We start from the raw sequence: 19,405 nt of genomic DNA, 5'->3' as shown, positions 1-19,405 counted from the left end.
GAGTGGGCCTCAGTGGGCCCTCTTGCCCTGAAGTACGAGGCCTAGACTAGACACTAGCCTGAGTGGCTCACTCTTCCCTGGTCCTCTGAGAAAAAAAAAAAGACATGGGTCAAAACAGGGCATCCAAGAGCTGCAGCTCTTACAACCACTCACTCCTCCCACCACGAGCTTCACTCTTACCACAAGAACCCTTTGCCTGTCCTTGAAGATGCCATTTTGTCCTTATCTGCACTTCCATTTTGGGAGTGAAGGAGGAATGTTGGGGAACCTAGACAGAAGTTTGGACTTAGATATTGGAGCACTTCAATTTGTCCTTACGTTCAATGTGGCTCTCCCTTAGGGTACACTTCCACAGATCGCAGCAACTGAGTGCTGAATCCAGATAAGCCTTTCAGACTGGCCGCCCAGCAGCTCAAAAAATGTCACTGACAAACAACAATTTAGTAGGATTCCGAAAAGATACATAGTTCTTTTCCCCTAGATTGGCACTTTCTGAGATGTTTCCTGGAATGACCTTCCCATACGATATTAATAGATGTCCCTAGGATAAAGGATTTTGTTTAGAATGACTGGGTTAGATCAAATTCAGAAAAAATTGTGGAGGGGTGAGGGTGGGCATGGTAATAGTGTGCTGCATTTGCCAAACAGGCTTGACCTTACAACACCTACTCACATCTCCAAGGGCCCTTGGGAAATACTACTCTACTCCCAACCCTCTGAAGTAAACCAAACCCCCCCACAAGCCCAGCCTTCACTGCCTTCTGCTGTGGAAAGGCACCATAAACTATGCAGAGAAACCCTAACAGCCATATGAAACTCATTGCTAGGACTTCCAAATAAATGAGTGGCAAAATATTATTTAGTACCTTGTATGCCATTTTCTTTCTATAGACCCTCAGGAGAAATAAGACTCTGTTGTAGAGCCAGCAATAGTTGAACTTCTTCTGAACAGTTGCTTTATCTTTTGTCTTGTGGCCCCCATGAGCTGGGTAACTTCACAATGGCTACCAGCAGCCTAGAGCAGCTCTGTGGCCCACTGTTGTAAATCAGTAGCCCATAATTGGCAGACAAGATTCATTCTTGTCTCAACGATGCATACCCACTTGTTTCTTTTTCCTCATCTACAAATAATTTTTAGAAGGTTTTTCTTTTAAATACCTTGAAAAGCTACCTTAAATCCTTTTTTTGTTCCAGGCAAGATAAGTGATACAACACATTACCTATTGCCAATCTAGCTGTCTAATTGGTAAACTGATATTGACTTGTGTCTGAGTCTATTGGAGCTTTGGGCTTATCAACAAGGTTGATAGGTAGCTGATGTGCAGCCACAGCTGCGGTGAGAACTAGGGGCTTATTTCAAGGGCATACAAGCATTTTTGACTCTGCAGACTCAAATATAGCCATCCTTGTTTTCTGTTTCTCCCATCATGGACAGCCATGAACACAACATACTAAGCCATCTTTTCCATTGTTTCCCCTCTGTGTTGAGCTCAGAAAACATTTTGTCCATTTGTGTTTTGTCCTAAAAGGGCTGAAAATATTTACGAAGAAATCCTAGAAATTTAAGGCTAAAAAAAGACCTTAAAGCTCATCTAGTCTAGGGCTGGCAGGTAGGTTTCAATTGTCATGCTCTTTCTAGTCCATTAGGAATATTGTATTGAGAATTCTGGGCCAGAAAGGAATAAAAGGCCAGACTGATTAGTGATGGCTGCCCTGGGTGTGGAGGAGAGGACGTGGGAAGGCTGCACATTTGCTGGCCCAAGTCTCTCCCTTTGGCACATGAAGTGACCTGAGAAGATGGCACTGGAAACCAAGTGTCCTTACACTCCACTGGCTGAGGTAGTCCTTTTTCTTCCAACTATAAAGTTAGAAAACTAAAGTGTTGAAAAATTAAGCTACTTCTAGATTTGCCATTGAGTTCATTGTAAGATAAAAAACAGAACCTGCTTCTTCATTCCTTTTCCCAGTTTCTGCTGGAGTTAAGAACTAAGGTCATTCCACACTCAGACTTACCCAAATTGTTCTCGTTTTCAGCTGGCCATGATTAGCTTGATTCTATTTTTTTAAATAGAGCCTCTCTGTTCTATTGAGACATACCAGCCAGTAAGTTTTTTTCCCCTGTGTACTTATGTGGTCAAGGATGTTGCTAGCTAAAAACAAACTAACACATTTTAGACTCCTAAAGAATACTTCCTTTTCTGAAAAAATAAAAAAGAAAGGGGAGAAAAATTTTAGAAACATTTTCACAAGTTTCTTTCTCACTGTGCAATACTGATACATGTCACATTACCAAATATTCATCTTTTCAGGTAATAATCCAGATGAAATTGAGATGAACAGCTCATCTCTTAAGGAGTTTCTTTTTTCTTGAGACAGTGGAATTCTTTTTCCTAAGTAATTTGCTGATAAAAAACTGGTGCTGTCTTGTATCTTCTTCTTTGCCTTAGCTTATCAGAAATAGAATTAGAGGTCTTGTTCACATATTTACTGATGAAACATTCCATCACATCTTCACAAGTGTTGTACACTAAGTTTCAAGTGTCCAGGGATAAGGCAAACTAGTACAGTTAATAAACCATTTTTTCAAGTTTTTCTTCCAGTGGCCCACAGACTGTTTTCTCCTGACGTGAGTCAAGCTATTTAATGTGCTGGAATCCATCTTGTAGGGCTTTCTCCATTCATGCTAAGTGATTGAATTCACAGTGCCAATGAATTAGGGCCTCATTTGTCACTTTGTTGAGAAGAGGTTTTTGGACCCATTCAGTTGGGAGATTGGCTGGAGTGGGAACTGGGCAAGAACCTGCCCCTGAGCCACCATTTCTTTCCTCTTCAAACATGATTCATAATCAGCCTGGAAGAAGCATAAAGATAACAGAGGATGACCAAGTGCTCTGAAAAGTGGGTGCTGTGAAGCTGATTGTGTTAGCAGGACAGACTGGCCCCTGCTAGACCAACCACTTGGGTGTCCATGACATGGTGCCTTTAAAAAAGAGCCAGCACTGGCTTGGTAGAACCATACTTCTCTAAAGTGTGTTAGTTTAAAGAAAATTTCCATCTTTTAGCTGCCAGCAGCCCCAGTGCCAATTAGAGTGAACATACTTGACAGTTTTACTCTTGCAACCCCTGAAACATTGGAGTTCCAGAGCTGGAAGCCACACTGGCTTCCTAGTGACCTTAAGCTATGCAGATGTGCCCTGCGCTCAGCTGCCTGCAGAATGGGAATGGGGCAGATGTGTGCCCCAGCATCATTGAAATTCCAGGAGGGTGCTCCCCGCCCAGCCGCCCCCTCACCAGGTTCCGCACTTCCCATTAGTTCTCAGAAAGGAAAGCAGTTCAGAAAGGTGGATGCAGTAGGTCAGAAGGAGGGCAGTCTCTCATGGAGGCGGGGCTGCCTGCTTACTCGCTGGGAGGAATTATCTCCTATGGAAAAGGGGTTCTAAATTAAGCCTTAGGATACAAGCCCTACCTCTGAAGGTGCCTAGGCCATGAGGGCTACAACTGCAGATCTGGTTTGTCGACCTTTTGGTCTCCAGCCAAACACACCAACCTCCCTATAGAATTGCTTGGGTGCCTGGGGAGAGTCAGGTTATTTTTAATTGAAAGATAAGTTTCTTCTTGAAAAATAGGAACATTGAAACCTCCAAGGCAAACGGGAGAGTAAACAGATGTCACAACGTCTAGGCCTAAAATAGGGGGTTTATCTGTGATTAATGCATCACTACAGGATCCGTGGACAAGCTGCAAGGGGCCCAGGAAGCCCACGAACATGATTGAAAGTTTTGTTTACTTTTGTACTTTGTATAAAAGAAGGTCTGTAGCTCCCATCAGACCTTCAAGTAGATCTGTAAAAACAACAAAAGTCAAGATTCCCTGGGCTAGCAAAGAGTGAAGACATACAAGATGTCTTTTAAGAGGCACCCTGTCTGTGCCCAACCCCAGGGGCATTCATCATCATAGCCCCTGCTCCCCACCCAACCAGACACTCAACAGAGATAGAACAGAAGTCCCCGAGAGAGGACTCCGCATTCAGCGGAGGTTTAAGGAACCTTCCACAAAGTGGAAAAGAGATTTTAAAATCACTTTTCTTCCATCTTTGTTCAAGCAAGTTTTTGATGGATGTCTTTGAATTTTTTTAAGCCCTTATATTTTGTATTATTCATACAGTTAAAGTCCTCCATTCCAATTTTTTGTCACTTGGCCAAGTGATAAAACTGAGCTTTGACCTGTGTAAAGTAATGTTTGCTTTTACCCAGAATCATGAAATCAAAATTCACAAGCATGTCTTACCCAACCCACTTCTCTTACCATGGAAGCCCACAGACGTTAAGCAGCCTTCTCGAAGTCACATATCTAGTTTGTAGTGGAGGTAGTGAGTCATTTTATTCTTTATTCTTATCAAAGAAAGGGAGTTATAGAATTAATGGAACTTACAAAGTTGGGGGTCTTTATGGGTACCATTTAAAAGAAAGCATAGTGTGGTTGTATAAAAACCTCACAAAAGCCCATCTTCTTGGCCTTTTTCAGATCTGTTTCCTTTCCCTCATGGGCTGGCTCCCCCTTCTTCCCCACCGCACCCCTACTCCCGAATCAAAGCACCCCTGTGTTGAGCCCCACAGAGGCCTTCCTCCTGGGCTCGCTGGAGACTTTCATTCTCAAACTCGGGGTGGCTGCATGCACACAGAAAGGGCATTTATTTGTTCATGTGCTCTTGCTTTCAATCATCCAGTCTTCCCACCATGCTGCCCAAAGAAATAGGAAGGTCAAGGGCAGGAGAAAGGAAAATTCCCATGGGTGTTTCTCCCTTAGGAAACTTGAGACTTGCCACTTCCCAGGACTCCAGGTACAGAAGCATTTTTTCATCCAGCAGGAGGCTGCAGAGTGCACGTAGAATGGTGGGTTTTGTTAACAAATTGCTGTTAGTTTCCTTCTTTCTCGTTCTTAGTAGTTCTTAGAAACTGTGTCTGTTCTTACCTCGAGCCTTCTATAGGGCCAGAGATTTTTCCACAGAGAGCCCGTTGCTTATGAATAAGAACTCCTTTCACCTTTGTTCAGATTGTCCCACCATGTTGCTGCCTTATAAAAAAAATGTGTTGTATGTATAACCTAGATTATGTCCCTATTAAGTGAATTTGTAACGACTCCCTCATGAGCTTAGCAAAAGTATGTCTAGACAATTTTTTCTGGCTTCCCCTCTCAAACCTCTTTGGGTTAAAAATAGGGAAGGATTTGTTTTAATACAGTGTCGTACTGTATCTTTAACCTTTTGTCCAAATACATATTGCCTCTTTAAGTTTTATTTAGAGAAAGTGTGGAGCTTATAAACCAACTCACTCAGACCTTGAGACTGCCCCTGGCTGGCCTTCCTGCTACCAGCGGATTAGCCAAGTCTCCAGAAGTGTTTTACAGGAAGCTTAGATGGAGGGAAGCACTTAATTATTATCCAAATTTTTCCCTTTGTTAAGTCTTACTGTAAGATATCCCAGATATTATATTTTTAGCAACCACTTTAAAGAGACTGGGGGAGATTAATTTGAAATTTACAATCACATGACAGCACCACAGCTTAACACGCTCAAGGTCCGCCTTGTGCAGCTGGCTGCTCTGGGGGGACTCCCGTGCAATTCTCTTTGCTGCCACTTGAAATCAGAAATCACAACCGCAGTGATTAGCAGTGAATTCCCTGATCGCCACACCCCTGGCAGAGGGAGAGGGGCCTGTTTTCTTGGTAGCCAGTAGTTAACCCCTTCATGGGATGGGTAAGAGGCAGAGGAAATGATTAGTGGGTCTGAGGTGGGCCCTCAGCACCTCTGGTTTCCCAGAAGCTGCCCGGGTCATGCTGAACGTCAGCAGGATTAGGAGCCTCAGCTTTGCAGGGAGTGAAGGGGAATGGCCGAAGAAGGAGCTTCTCTGGCCCAGCTGAAGCTGTGCTGTCCTCCTGAGACCACTGCCACCTGTCCCCACAGGTTGAGGAGGCCCCGCTGCCAGGGCTGCAGAGCAGCCTTGTCAAGCTGGGAGAGCCTATCTTTGCAGAATGAAGCAGAAAAGCCTGCTTTCTCCCCCTCTTCCAGCTCTCTTTTTTTTAAAAACGGCCTCTGGCTACCAAGTGGACGATTATGGATAGTATTGTAGAGCAGCAGTAAGCAGTGTTAATGAGCTGCAGGCTATCAGACACAAAAAAGAAAATATTTTCCCTGCGGGCCAAACAAAATTAATTTTAAAAATTAATGTAAAACACTAACGCTGCAAGTGCCTCCATTAAATTATGGGACTGTGACATGTACAGTGCTATATTTTTGCCATTGAATTTGTTATGTAAGAGGTGTTCATTGTTTGTTATGGTGTGAAAGGCTGTTTTCCTCCAGATAAGCTTGTTCATTAGTAAACTGGATCCCTGCCACCACCCCGTTTCTTTGCACTGAAGTAATGCCTTGTAGCATAAATGCAGACAGCCGCTGTGCATTTAATATCAGAAATGTAAATCAGAGCATCCAGTCTGGTTTTAAATGGCTTCAGTCTTTCTCAGGATGAAATCTGGGGAAAAAAATTCTTCTCTGCTGCTTCTGACACCATGGCTTTGGCAGACAGGCCCTGAAATAGGCTGATAATTATTAAAGTATCTTGTTTCCCACTGAGGTCTATGGATCGCTCTGTCATTAGACTGGATTTATTTATAGGGTTTCATTCACGCTGTGACAGCTTGGGATTGATAAATCCTGTGTTTTAATTTCAGGCAGAAATGAAACCGGTCAAAAGCAATTTGGGAGGGGAACAAGCCTGGGTAAAATGGCTGTGCATCTTAATGCCTGAATATGGAGCTGGAGTACGGAAGACGTCCTGGCTGGCAGGCTGAGACGTCAGCCAAGGCAGCCAGCTCACCAAAGTCAGGCCCCAGAGAGCGATGGGTAGGGCAGGCCCAGAGCACCCTGCAAATGGCAGGTGCCCTGTGCTGGGCTTGCAAGCACTGGCCTTGCCTCTGAAGAGGGGGAGAGCAGACGGGAGAAGTGCCATATCCCACCCGGCAGAGCTGGAGCGCAGGATGTGTGCTGTACAGTGAGCGCAGATGCGGGTGCTTCCTGGGCACTGCAGCCGTCATTTCAGATGTGCTCGTGCACCCATGCAGGGTGCAGCCCTGGCCCAGTCCAACCCGAGGACGCGTAGGCTCTCAGTGCACCTTACACTGTACTTCTCATGGTGTTGAGTAAGCTCAGGGTCTGATTTTTTTTTTTTTTTTTCCAAAGAGAAGCCAAGATTACTGACTCCTCTGATATTCTTTTTGGCTTACTTAGCAAATACTGAGTTCAGCACTATTTCAAATCTGAGGGGTGCATCCATAACTAATTGAGAGTGGAAAAAAAACCTTATTAGCAATGAGCTCATTCTAGAGAGATGGGATCATTAAGATTGTGTGTGAAAAAGCACTGGAGCACCCTGCCCAGTGAGCTTCTGGGGGCAACGTGCCCTTGCCCTGATGTGGAAACAGCTGGACTGATGACACACAGGAAGGGTGCCCTAGTCCTCTGTGGGCTCTGTGGCCTCCCATGGGGTTGCTGGTGTTCACCTGTGCTCTGAGCACTTCACACCACAGGCCGGGGCTGGAGCAGCTATAGGAAGGGTGGGTAGAACTGGAACCTCCCTCCTCTTCCAGACTCTCCATTTCACTAAAGAGGAAACTGGCCTTCTCATTGATGACCTGCTGCTGAAAAAGGCAGAGACTATCTGGCTCATTGTAGGACACCTTTCAGAAAGTTGTGGCAAAAGGCTTCTAACTGGGCCTGCGGATCACATAGATTAAGGCAGGGACTGATGCCATCACTAAGACGACCATATGTACTGGATGGCCTGGGATAGCCCCAATTTATGTGTGGTGCAGTTGCTGTCAGCACCCCCTTTCACTCTCAAAAGCATCCTAGTTTGCATGCTACCTGCTGCTGTGGTCACCCTACCACCCTAGTATCACCCACCATCCAGCCAGTTCATTCAGAGCAAATGAGAAGCCACAGTAGACCAGTGAAACAGAATCTTTTATTGAAAAGTTATAGAAGGACATATACTGAATGAGACCAATGAAATAAAGTCTTAAAAAGTGCAGAACAATAGCACATGTTTGTATTTATACTCCTATACAGCAAAAGTATAAATACCATACTATGCATAATAAATATCAAATGAGTGCTAGTATCTCCCTGTGAGGAGGTATTCCAAACATATATTTCTTAAGCTGCATAGAAGCTATGTAGGTTTTCCTTACATATATTCTTGTATTTCCCTTTACTTTTTTTTGTAGGAAGAAATATTTCGTAATTTAAAAAGTATAAAATGTTTCAAGACAATTGTTAGGCCAATGGACAATGATTGTGTTGAAGTATGGGAGTGTGTGCATAGTGAAGGAGGAGATTATATTTATGGCCAAGCATCTCAAGAATTGCTGTTGGCCCCAAGAGATGCTGTTACTGGGAGTGCGAGCAAAGCTCAGTGTTTTCCCTTGGGGAGCACCCTGGTTTGCAGGGACTCCAGAAAGAGGCGTGCTGCATCCTGCAATCTGTCTTGAGAAAGCCAGCTGCTTGCATTTTGGATGGATTTGCCTCCATAGAGTCTGTTGGGTCTCTTCTGTTGGGTCAATTCAGTTTGCAGGTTGACATTTACTATGTGCCCTTTCAGTCAGCACTTGCTCATAGATTTTTATAATTCCTCTATTTCCCCCTCACTCCAACATCTGCAGTAACTCAGATCCTTTCTCCCCACAATAGCAGCAAACAGAAGAAGGAGCACAAAGAGAAAAGTGCCGTCTTAGGGGAAGCCATCTGGGGAGGGACCAGGGGCCACAGGCAACTCCTGAGAATCCCTTGGAGAACTTTGTGTTGATGCAAAGAATCATGTTGAAATCTGAGGAAGCCCTCCTGGAATAATGAATCTTAGGGAAGCTTTATTGCTGCCCTGGAGACTGCAATGTTAGGCTGTGCCTTCCCTGCAGACACTGTAACTGCACCTAATCCTGATCTCAGAACTGTCTGGCTTCCAGACATCATTGTTCTAGGTTCTAAGAAAAGACCCACTCACCCTTCCCTCCATTACTTTTTCATCTTTTACAGTTGATGTGTATTTTGAAGCAAATTTCTGGCATTTCTGTCTGAGTAGGTAGAGGTGTAATTCCAATCAGACTGACTGGCTTGTAGAATTAGCCAGGAGTGGATAAGATGACCCCAGAATGACAAGGAAGCATTCCACATAGGCATGGACTTCTCAAGAGGAAATGAGACAAAAGATAGAGTCATGAGAACATGGAGCTGGGACTGCGTGCACATCTTACTCCAGCTGCTGTGATGATTGTTAGCACTCTTTCACAAGGCCTTGGCAAGCAGGTGACTATTGATTTGGGTATTTTACTTTTGTGTATCTGGTACAGTGATCTCCATACAGTAAGTGATTACTATGAGTCTCTTGACAATTATTATTGTCAAGAGCTAACTTTCACTGAGCACATACTGTGTACCAAGCATTTTGTAAAGCACTTTAATGGCTTTTTGTTCTGCTTCCTCACAGTTACACTTTGAAGTAGGTATTTGGATGGCCACATGAAATTGTTATTTTGTATGGTCAAAACAGTCAAATACAGGCATGCCTTGGCCGTATGTGGTTCCAGACCTCTAAAATAAAATGAGTATCGCAATAAAGCAAATCAAATGACTTTTTGGTTTCCTGGTGCATATAAAAGTTGCACTTATATTATTCTGTAGTCTTCTAAGTGTGCAATAGCATTATGCCTAAAAAAACAATGTGTATACCTTAATTAAAAATATTTTAGCTGCTAAAGAATGCCAACCATCACCTAAGCATTCAGCGAGTCATAATCTTTTTACTGGTGGAGTTTCTTGCCTCGATGTTGATGGCTGCTGACTGATCAGGGTGGTGGTCACTGAACTCCTGAATGGTTCTGGCAATTCCTTCAAATAAAACAGCAGTGAAGCCACATTGATTAACTCTTCCATTTACAAATGATTTCTCTGTAGCCTGCGATGCTGTTTGATAGAATTTTACCCACGGAAGAATTTCAAAGTTGGGTCAATCCTCTCAAACTCTGCTACTGCTTTATCAACTAAGTTTTGAAATATTCTAAGTCCTTTCTTGTCATTTCCGTAATCTTCATAGCATCTTCACCAGTAGATTCCATCTCAGGAAACTACTTTCTTTGCTCATCTATAAGAAGCAACTCCCATCCGTTCAAGTTTCATCATGAGATTGAAACAATTCAGTTACATCTCCAGGGTCCACTTCTAATTGTAGTTCTCTTACTACTTTCAACGCATCGTCAGATGCTTCCCCACTAAAGCCATAAACCCCTCAAAGTCATTCATGAAGGTAGGAATTAACTTCTTCCAACTCTTGTTAATGTTGATATTTTGACCTCTACCCACAAAATCACTAATATTCTTAATGGAATCTAGAATGGTGAAGCCTTTTCAGAAGGTTTTCAATTCACTTTGCCCAAATTCATCAGAGGAATCACTATCTAGGGCAGCTATAGCCTTACAAAATATATATCTTAAATAATAAGACTTGAAAATCAAAATGACTCCTTGATCCATGGGCTGCAGAGTGGATGTTATGTTGGCAGGCATGAAAGCAACATTAATCTCAACACATCTCTATCAGAGCTTTTCAGTGACCAGGTGCACTGTCAGTGAGCAGTAATATTTTGAAAAGAATTCTCTTCTTTGAGCAGTAGGTCTCAACAGTGGGCTTAAAATACTCAGTACAATGTTGTAAGTACATGTACTGTCATCCAGGCTTTATTGTTCCATTTCTAGAGTACAGGCAGAAGAGATTTAACATAATAATTTAGGAGCCTAGGATTTCCAGAATGACCAGTGAGCACGGTCTTCAACTTAGTCACCAGCTGCATTAGAAGCTTTGAAATCAATGACTTCTCTTCTCTAGCTATCAAAATCCTAGATGGCATCTCTTTTGGTAGAAGGCTGTTTGATCTATACTGACAATCCATTGTTGAGTGTGACCACCTTTGTTAATGATCTCAGCTAACTCTTCTGGGTAACTTGCTCCTACATCAGCACTTGCTGCTTCACCTACACTTTCCTGTATGGAGATAGCTTCTTTCTTTAAACCTCATGAACCAACCCCTGATAGCTTCAAACTTTTTTTCTGTAGTGCTTTATATCTCTGAGCCTTCAAAGAATTGAAGAAACTAGTGCCTTGCTCTGGATTAGGCTTTGGCCCAAGGGAATGATGTGGCTAGTTTCATCTTCTGTTCAGACCACTAAAACTTCCTTCAACAGTAAAGCTGTTTTGCTTTCTTATCATTTGTGTGTTCACTAGAGCAGCACTTTTAATTTCTCTCAAAAACTTTTCCTTTGCACCCACAAACTAACTGTTTGGCTCACTCAAGAGGCCTGACTTTCAGCCTATTTCTGCTTTCAACATGGCCTTCCAAACTTTGCTTAATAATTTATAGCTTTTGATTTAAAGGGAAAGACATGCAACTCTTCCTTTCACTTGGATACTCAGAAACCATTGTGTGGTTATTAATTCACCTAATTTCAACATTGTGGTGTCTCAGGGAACAGGGAGACCTGAGGAGAGGGAGAGAGACCAGGAATGGCCCATTGGTGGAGCATTCAGAGCACTTACAATATTTATCGATGAGGTTTTCTGTTTTATAGGGGCATGGTTCATGGTGCCCCAAAACAATTACAGTAGTAACATCAAATATCCTGAACATGGATCACCACACAACTATAATAATCATGAAGAAGTCTGAAGTACTGCAAGAGTACCCAAAACGTGACACAGAGGCACAAAGAAAGAAAATGCTGTTGGAAAAGTGTCCCCAGTGGACTTGCTCAATGCAGGGTTCCCATAAACCTTCAGTTTGTAAAAAAAAAAACCAGTATCTACAAAGCACAGTAAAGCAAGGAATGCCTATATTGACAGTTTTGCGTGTTTCAATCCAATAATCTTAATGTATTCAAAAATAGCTAAATATCAGCAACTTTACGTGGTTCAGTCAAGTCATCTTTCGTGTTTGTTTTGCAAATGGAGGAATTCAGACATTGAAACTCGCTCCAACTCAGCCCAGCTAGCAGGTGGCCAAGCTAGAATTTGAATTGGATAGTCCAATTCCAGACCTTTGCACTAAACTGCCATGTTGCACCGCCTCCACCTTGTGTGGAAAACAAAGGCTTATTTTTGTGGCCTAGGTGTTCATATCTGTTCTTCCACACCTCAGCCAACTTTGAGATCAAAGATGGCTGGTCAAATGAAATGAAATGGTTCCTGGAAGTCTTGGGTTATATTTGTGATGGTCTGTTTAAAGAGCATGATATATAGCAGGCACACCAGAAATCTGGAAGATGGAAAATCTCTCTTTTCCATCTCTGCTCCTCTCTCCAACAAAGAAAGAAATCAGTGTGGTGCCAGCAGAGGTGTTCTCAGCAGGACCTGGCCCATTAAATGAAAGACTTCCATGCTGAGCCAATCAAGAGAGACCTGGACAAAAATCAGACTCTTTCCTGCCCTGGAAACCCATGCCTTGAATCTGTAATTCACCTGTTAAATCAAGTGTGCAGCTGGTGGTTTAGCACAGAGGGGGATGGCAGGGAAGGGAAGAGAGAGGGGCCAGAGCTATAGCACTTGAATTTCTAGCATCACAGTCAAGTTAGGAAAAAGGAACAGGCTGTGATAGTTTCTTGGACCTTATATTTCCAGCAAAGAGAAACCAGCAGGAAAGATTTTTGAAAACTGATGAGCTGGTGGAGGGCATTAGAACAATGGTGAAAAAGGCAGGGGCCCCAGCGGCTGGATAAAACACAGTCCCACTGTTGCCTTTCAACAAGACTGAATAAAGCTTAGGATTTTTTTTTATGGGACTTGTAGCCATTTTTAAACTTTCATTTTTCATAATGTCACAGATAATCTTTTTATCTATTATCCACTGGCTCTTTTCTGAGAGGCATTTGCATCAAATAGGGTGTACAGATCATGACTGTGTCTAGTGGGGAAAGCAGCTTGAAATGAAAGGTTATTCACTCCCTCTGCTTTCGCTGCCTTTGTTCTTGATTCTTGCACATTTTCTTACATCTGAATTTGGGTATTTCTGGAGTTTTTCTTTAGAAACCCTTCCATTCTGAGATCTAAGTATATTCAGACTCCAATCTATCTATCAGGGTTACAAAGCTTATGCTCAGTGACAGTGAAGCTTCTACTTTGAAACATTTGTCAGATACCCCATGGCCTCTAAAATCAGAGCATCTCCTAGAGAGCAATCTGACAGAGGCAGCAACTTGAAACAGGTGGCGCTCTCATGGTGGGGGCCTGTCCCTAGTACTGGCCTCCCAGTAGTGGCAGAGTAGAGGCCTTTTAAGCATGCACTGAGAGACGGGAACTGGGCAGTCCACTTCTTCTGGCAGCAAAGAAATGGGTCTGGGGGATGGATTTCCTCCCACCACTCCTCCCATGTGTGGACTAAGAGACCTGGGCTCTCGCAGGGCAGAAGTGGGCCCACGTGGACAGAGCAGGACTGGGAACCAAGTAGCCGCCTGCCCAGGGAGAGGAATCAAAAGCCAGCCCATCTGTATGCAAAACTCCATTGAAAAAAATGACCTATAAACAAACAGGGCTATGACTGATAGGTGCTGTTTGGCTTCTGGTACCAGCTCATCCCCCCAGGCTCTAGGGAGAGTCCAGGAGAGACCAGAGTTGTTCTCAGGCCTACACGCAAATGCTGCAGAGCAGCTTCCTCCTGTGCTGCTCCCTCCACAATGCTCCCACGCAGGGCCACACAAAAAGCCTAGACACATTTCTTTCCCTCCTGAAGAAGAGTGAGAGCAGTCTGCAGAGGCAAGGCCAAGGGGCACTACAGTGTACATGTTTGAACTGTGCACTGAACTTGGGCTCAACCAGCTACACTCAGGTGAATAGTGACTTCACAGAACAGTGACCAGGGGCTTGTCTTGACATTTGCATATCTAACAAGTCCCTAAAACAAGGGAATAGGAGGCCCAAAGAGGTCCTGACAGCCCCTTCAAGCCAGCTGGCAATTCCTTGTAGCTTTTGAGGGCCGCTTCGTGGAACACTTACCCTCATAAGAGCGTATCTCACCTACTACACAGGACACTGGAAGCTAAGGTTCCGAGGTTGCTGTGATATACAGAGTTCACGGGGCTGGTGGCTGGGTGAGCCTCAGAACTTTGACCCATCTGAGTCAAAATTCCTTGTTCTTACTGTCTCCTGCCTCCCTAAGTTGTCAGAACAGAACTTATTTGGGGTCACTGTTCCCTTTATAGGGACTCTTTAGATACACGCTAGTGATTACAGCTGCTCTGAGGATTTGTTTGGGAGAGAAGGGTAGCCCTATTGGACTAGGAGGGTAATTTCCTTGTCTCTAAGCTTGTCTCTCTGACCTTTGAGCCAGTCATCATAATTTCATATTTTTATGACTGTAAAGAAATTTCCGTTAAGTCATAAATACACCAGAAGCCCTTGTGACTAAATAAATGTAAGTATTCTCTTCTTAGGCATGGAAATCTCCCAGTGATGTGGCAAGAATGTAGAAATAGTGAGTTGTCAACCAAACATAATAGATTTCCCACTTGTAACAAACTTGCATGTAGCTGTGAATGTAAAACTCCCAGTAAGCAAAATGTGGTTTTGTAATGGTTGTTTTCCTCATTGACTATAGCTTTTCTATGAGAGCTCTGTGAGGATAGTTTCATTGTATATATATTTATAACACTTTTAAAAAGTAGAGTGCCTGCTAAATTGTTTTTATTTAACTTGCTTCAGAGTTAAAGGGCATTGCAGCTAATGTTTCATCATGCAGATTTACAAATTTACCTCTACTGGCAACATGGGGTGGCAAAAGAACACTGAACTGAGACTGGGAAGATGTTGGTCCTAGTCCTGGTCTGCCTCTAACCATGACTTGGGTAGGTGGCTCTGCTTCTGTAAGGCTCAAAAAGAAGTGGTGAAACCTCACCTGTCAATCCCACTGGACTGGAGAGCTTGTAAAAGTTGCAAGGCAAATGGGAAAGAAAAGACTGGGTGTGCCCTTGTGCCCAGGCTCACCAGACATGGTTTGGTAGACCCAGTTTGCAATTGCCCACTGAGAAGCTTTTGGTTCGTAGGATGTGCTGTCCTCTTTTGCTGGGGGAGAAAGGCAAATTCTGAGACCTACACCAGCCCACTCTGACAGTAAGCCGTGATTCTTGGCAACAGGATTGCCCAGTGAAAATTAACAAGATTGTTTCCTTAAAATGCCTGGTGCCTTTGCTCATGCCCCACAACCTGCAGCAGAGCGCAAAGTCCCCACATGCTTCCGGACTGGTGGCTGGCCCCACTTCTCTCACCCTGATCTGGCTGCTGAGCAGATAATCCACCATCTCTCAGCTTGGCTGGTACTGCGGTTGGCATGGCTCTCAAACCTGGGCAGACACCAAACATGTAGAAACAAACCTCTAGACCTCCTGGGAGGTTCAAGGATCACCTTGCGGCTGAGCCCTGAACAGAGATTATAGTCCGTAAAAATAATAATTAAAAAATATGTAGGTTTCAAATGTAATATATATTCATTGAAAAAATTTAGAAAACTCAACACATATTAAGAAAAAAGAGTCACATATGCCACCATTATATTTTACGTGTTTGTGTGTTCCATATGAAACACATTTTTTTCTTCTCTTTTCTCTTAACTTTTTGTCATGGGCAATACAGCATTAAGTGCAGGGCCTTGGGTCCTGGAGCCAGACCTCTGAGGTTTGAATCCAGCTGTGCTGCTTGCTAGCTCTGTAACCTTGGACAAGTTTTTTGACATGTGTATAATTCCATTTTCTCTTCTGTAAATAGGGATAATGGTACCTACTTCGTAGGATTGTTTTGAAGCATTCATACAAATAAAGCACTAAGAAAACACCTCCTGGCATGCAGAAAGCACTCAGTAGTCTACATTGGTAATATTCCTTTTTTTAAACCTGTTTTATTCAATGAAAACATAGCATTTTAAAAATCAAGCACCTATGATTCTATGCTCTGCCAACTGCCTCAGTTACATAAAGACAGGGCACTGAGACTAGAGCATCATCCCACCTTTCTCCCTCCCTTCCATCCTCACCCACCTTTAGGAAAGCAAGCACCACCCAGAAGACCTGCATTTCAACCATGTTCAAGGCCCAGAGACCTGGCATACCATTTGCATCAAAGCCAGATCCTAGTCTGGTGATTATGCAATCAGAGACTTGTGTCCAGTATCATTTGTAACATATCCCTTAGAAAAGAGATTATTGGGGGGAGGTCAACAAACCTTATGTATTTTTAGCAATGCTTTATTTTTTTCCCCAAAACCCAAGTGCTATTTAGTCCCTACAACAAGTAAGAAAGCCAGTGAGAACTATTCTGCTCACTGAGTGTATGCAAAAGTTGAGTTCCCTTGGTGGGATCAGACTGTAGGTCCAGGGCCGCCACGGTGAGTACCCCCATTGCAGGGACTTGCTCCCCTCGAACTGTTCTGCTCTCTCCACAGTAACCACTGGCTACTTTAAAATCTCAGCTGTCACTTTCTGGAGAAAGCAAAGCCTCAGCCTCCGAGCAGAAGGCCTCAGTCCACAGGCTGGCAGAGTAGGTGCGGCATCACAGAACATGGCTGGCCCGGGCAGCCATCGATTCTGTGATCTTTAGCGTTGAGGTAGAAGGAGGATGGAGTTGGGCCAGTGATCCTTACAGTCAGAGGAGAAAAAACATCCCATGCCCCAATTTTCTCATCTCCTTCCATACTCCCCCCTAGGGGGGCTCTGACTAGGGCCGATGATAGGAGAGGCACCTCCAGATGATGTCTCCACTTTGACCCTGGCCTGTGCTCTGTTCTCCTCATGTGACCACTCTTTAGAGCAGTGGTTCTCACTTGAGTATGCACCAGAATCACCTGGAGAGTCTGGAAAAACATGGATTGCTAGGCCCATCCCTGGAGTGTCTGACTCAGCAAGTCTGGGGTTGGGCCCAAGAATTTGTATTTCTAGCAAGTTCCAGGAACCACACTTTGAGAACCTGTCCTATGATGAAATTGGCTAGCAGGTCTTGATCCCTGCTCAGAAACATGCCAGGATGGTTCAGATGCTGAGCTCTGCAAATTCAAATACCAAACATGAGACAACCAGGCTACAGGCCCTTCTCGACTTGTGCACTCAAAGACCACAGAGAAAAGCTAGCAGCTCTCCAGTCCTGGGCCCAAGGAAAGCTCTCTGCAGCTTTCTGCTTCTCTCTATCCCATTTTAATAATTTCCTTCTGTTTCTGTCGTTGGAGATTGCACAAGCCAGACTAGACACAATGAGTAGAGTGGATAGTGGGGGCGGATGAGTGTGATGATTTTGGTGAGAGATAAACATGTCCAGAAACACCAAAACAGGGTGAGCCATAGGAATCATTGCTAGCTGCTCTGTGGGCAGATGTGTAAAGCTGGCACTGAAGCAGCCCCTCTCTCAGGCCTGCCACTATTTGCAAGAACGTCATCCTTAGCCACTTGTTTCTGACTGGTTCCTCCAGGAATCCCCCCTCTTAAGCATATCTCTTTGGTAAAGGAGAACTGAGGCATCATGGCTGAAAGTCAGGAATTAGAAAATTAAGTTTGCATTACCACTGTCCCTAGGGTATGGCAGGGAGGGCATGGGCAAGGAGGTTTCTGAACCATTCCCAGCCTCATTTCTTAATGTGTAAGATGGAGATAATACTCTCTGCTTTATCAGCCTCTCGGATTGTGGGTGGACCTCACTGCACATATCTGTGTTTTGCTGTGCATTCCTGGGATGTCTCTGAGCTTAGGGCTCTCTGCAAGGAAGGTAGCCACAGGGCAGCCCTGATACTGGGTAGAAATTCTGGGAGCAGAAGGCCCTCGCCCGGCTCTCCAGTCACTCACCTTCACAAGCCTTCCATCTTCCTTCCATCTTCAATTTCCTTCTCTGTACCATGAAGTGGGAGTAGACCCTTCATTCTGAACATCTGCTGGTTGTAAATGGCTTGAGCCCATGTCAACTGGAAGATTCAAATAGAGACTGTGACGTCTGAAACCCAACAGCAAGGAGCGTTTCTTCCAAACCACCCAGTCTGGATGGGTGGGGCCCTTCTGTGGTTCCAGGCAGCGACCGCTGCCCTGTCACGCTGCGCCCAGCCTCAGCGCTGCCCTGACACCCGCGCCCGGTGCCTGCCGGGCCCCGGGCGGCCGCGATGCCGCGTCGTCAGCACCAGCGCGCACTGAGCCTCCGCGGCCGCCAGCCCCCGCGCCGGCACGCCCGGGCGCGCGCCGCAGCCAATCCGCGTGTGCACTGCGGGTGACCTCCCCCGGGCCCGGAATAAATTGTCAAGTTTCACACCGCGGGTTTTCACTCTTCTGGGCTAGTTAGGAGAGCCGGGCCTGAGGAGCGCCGAGGTCGCGGGCGGACGGCGGTCCTGGGAGGGGCGGGGGTCCGCGCCCCGCCACCAGCCTCCGGAGCCGGCTGCAGAAGCCCGCTCTCCAGCGCGCCGCCACCCCGCCGCTCCGGCCGGGACCCGCAGCGGAGGCCCGGGCCGGGAGAGGCCGGGCACGCTGGCCTCGGCGGGGGCGCGGCGCACCTGCCGCCCTGGGCCCCTGGGCTCGGGTCTCCCGTGGCCGAGATGCAGCAGATGCCTCCCCTGCCGCCCGCCCGCAGCACGCAGATGCGTCTTTCCTGGAGACTCTGAACTTTGGAATCCGGAGACGGCTTTTGTTTTTGCGTAGTCTTCAGCTCGGTTTTGGCTTTGGGTTTCTCTGGCCACCTGGATACGCCTTTCCTTTGTGGGTAAGTCCCGTGGATCGCAGGCAGCACTGACCAACCCCGGGGAACAGCAACCTTTAAAATCCTCAGCCTGGAGTCGCCTGGGGCTGGAGAAGAGGACTCCACTCCTGACCACGTAAGGGCTCTCCGATTACACCTTTCCTCTGATGGAGAGAAATATAATTTCATGGCAGAATTTTCTTTAAGCACATTGTCTGATTGGGTTGGCAATTACTAACCAGGAAAATGAGTAGCAATTAGGAGTTCAGTAATAAATGGAAGTCTGTTGTCCTAATTGAGTGGAATTACTGACAGGTAATGGCAACACTGAATTTTCAGTTTAATTAAGAGTTTATATAATTATAGGGCACTTCTTATTTCTTGGGGGAGCCATGGGGTAGGAATTAAATCACCAGTGCGATGGTTAAGAAACCCATTTAACGGATAAGTAACCAATGGGTTGAAATAAATGTGGGTTCTGCGCTCAAGTGAAGTGAACTTAGATGAATTCCCGAGAAAGGGATGTGCCAGCTTGGGCCAAGCAGGACTTTCTTTCAGCTGCTTATTCCTGTCCCATACAAATCTGAACGGTTTAGCAATTATTAGGTAATCTCTG

General features: G+C 45.0%; 1 protein-coding gene and 1 long non-coding RNA gene across 6 annotated transcripts in view; one reads left to right on the top strand and one right to left on the bottom strand.

The window, feature by feature from the left end:
- LOC118923719 (uncharacterized) overlaps positions 1–18,813 on the bottom strand; it is a 26,729-nt gene extending 7,916 nt beyond the window's left edge. The window contains exons 1-3 of one of the 2 annotated variants that reach the window (XR_005029303.2): positions 17,916–18,813; positions 867–2,851; positions 1–85 (exon numbers count right to left, since the gene is read on the bottom strand). The exon at positions 1–85 is cut by the window's left edge and continues 2,709 nt beyond it. This is a non-coding gene — a long non-coding RNA (uncharacterized LOC118923719). The remainder of the gene's footprint in view (positions 86–866; positions 2,852–17,915) is intronic. The other variant, XR_005029302.2, reaches the window with a different exon arrangement.
- The window catches only part of AUTS2 (activator of transcription and developmental regulator AUTS2), a 1,225,237-nt gene that overhangs the window by 1,041,196 nt on the left and 164,636 nt on the right, over positions 1–19,405 (top strand). The gene's annotated exons all lie outside the window — the stretch shown is intronic.

This window comes from Manis pentadactyla, chromosome 10 (assembly GCF_030020395.1).
Source record: "Manis pentadactyla isolate mManPen7 chromosome 10, mManPen7.hap1, whole genome shotgun sequence".
Taxonomy (NCBI): Eukaryota; Metazoa; Chordata; class Mammalia; order Pholidota; family Manidae; genus Manis; species Manis pentadactyla.
The sequence above is the reverse complement of the archived record's forward strand: the minus strand, read 5'-3'. Positions and strand labels throughout refer to the sequence as shown.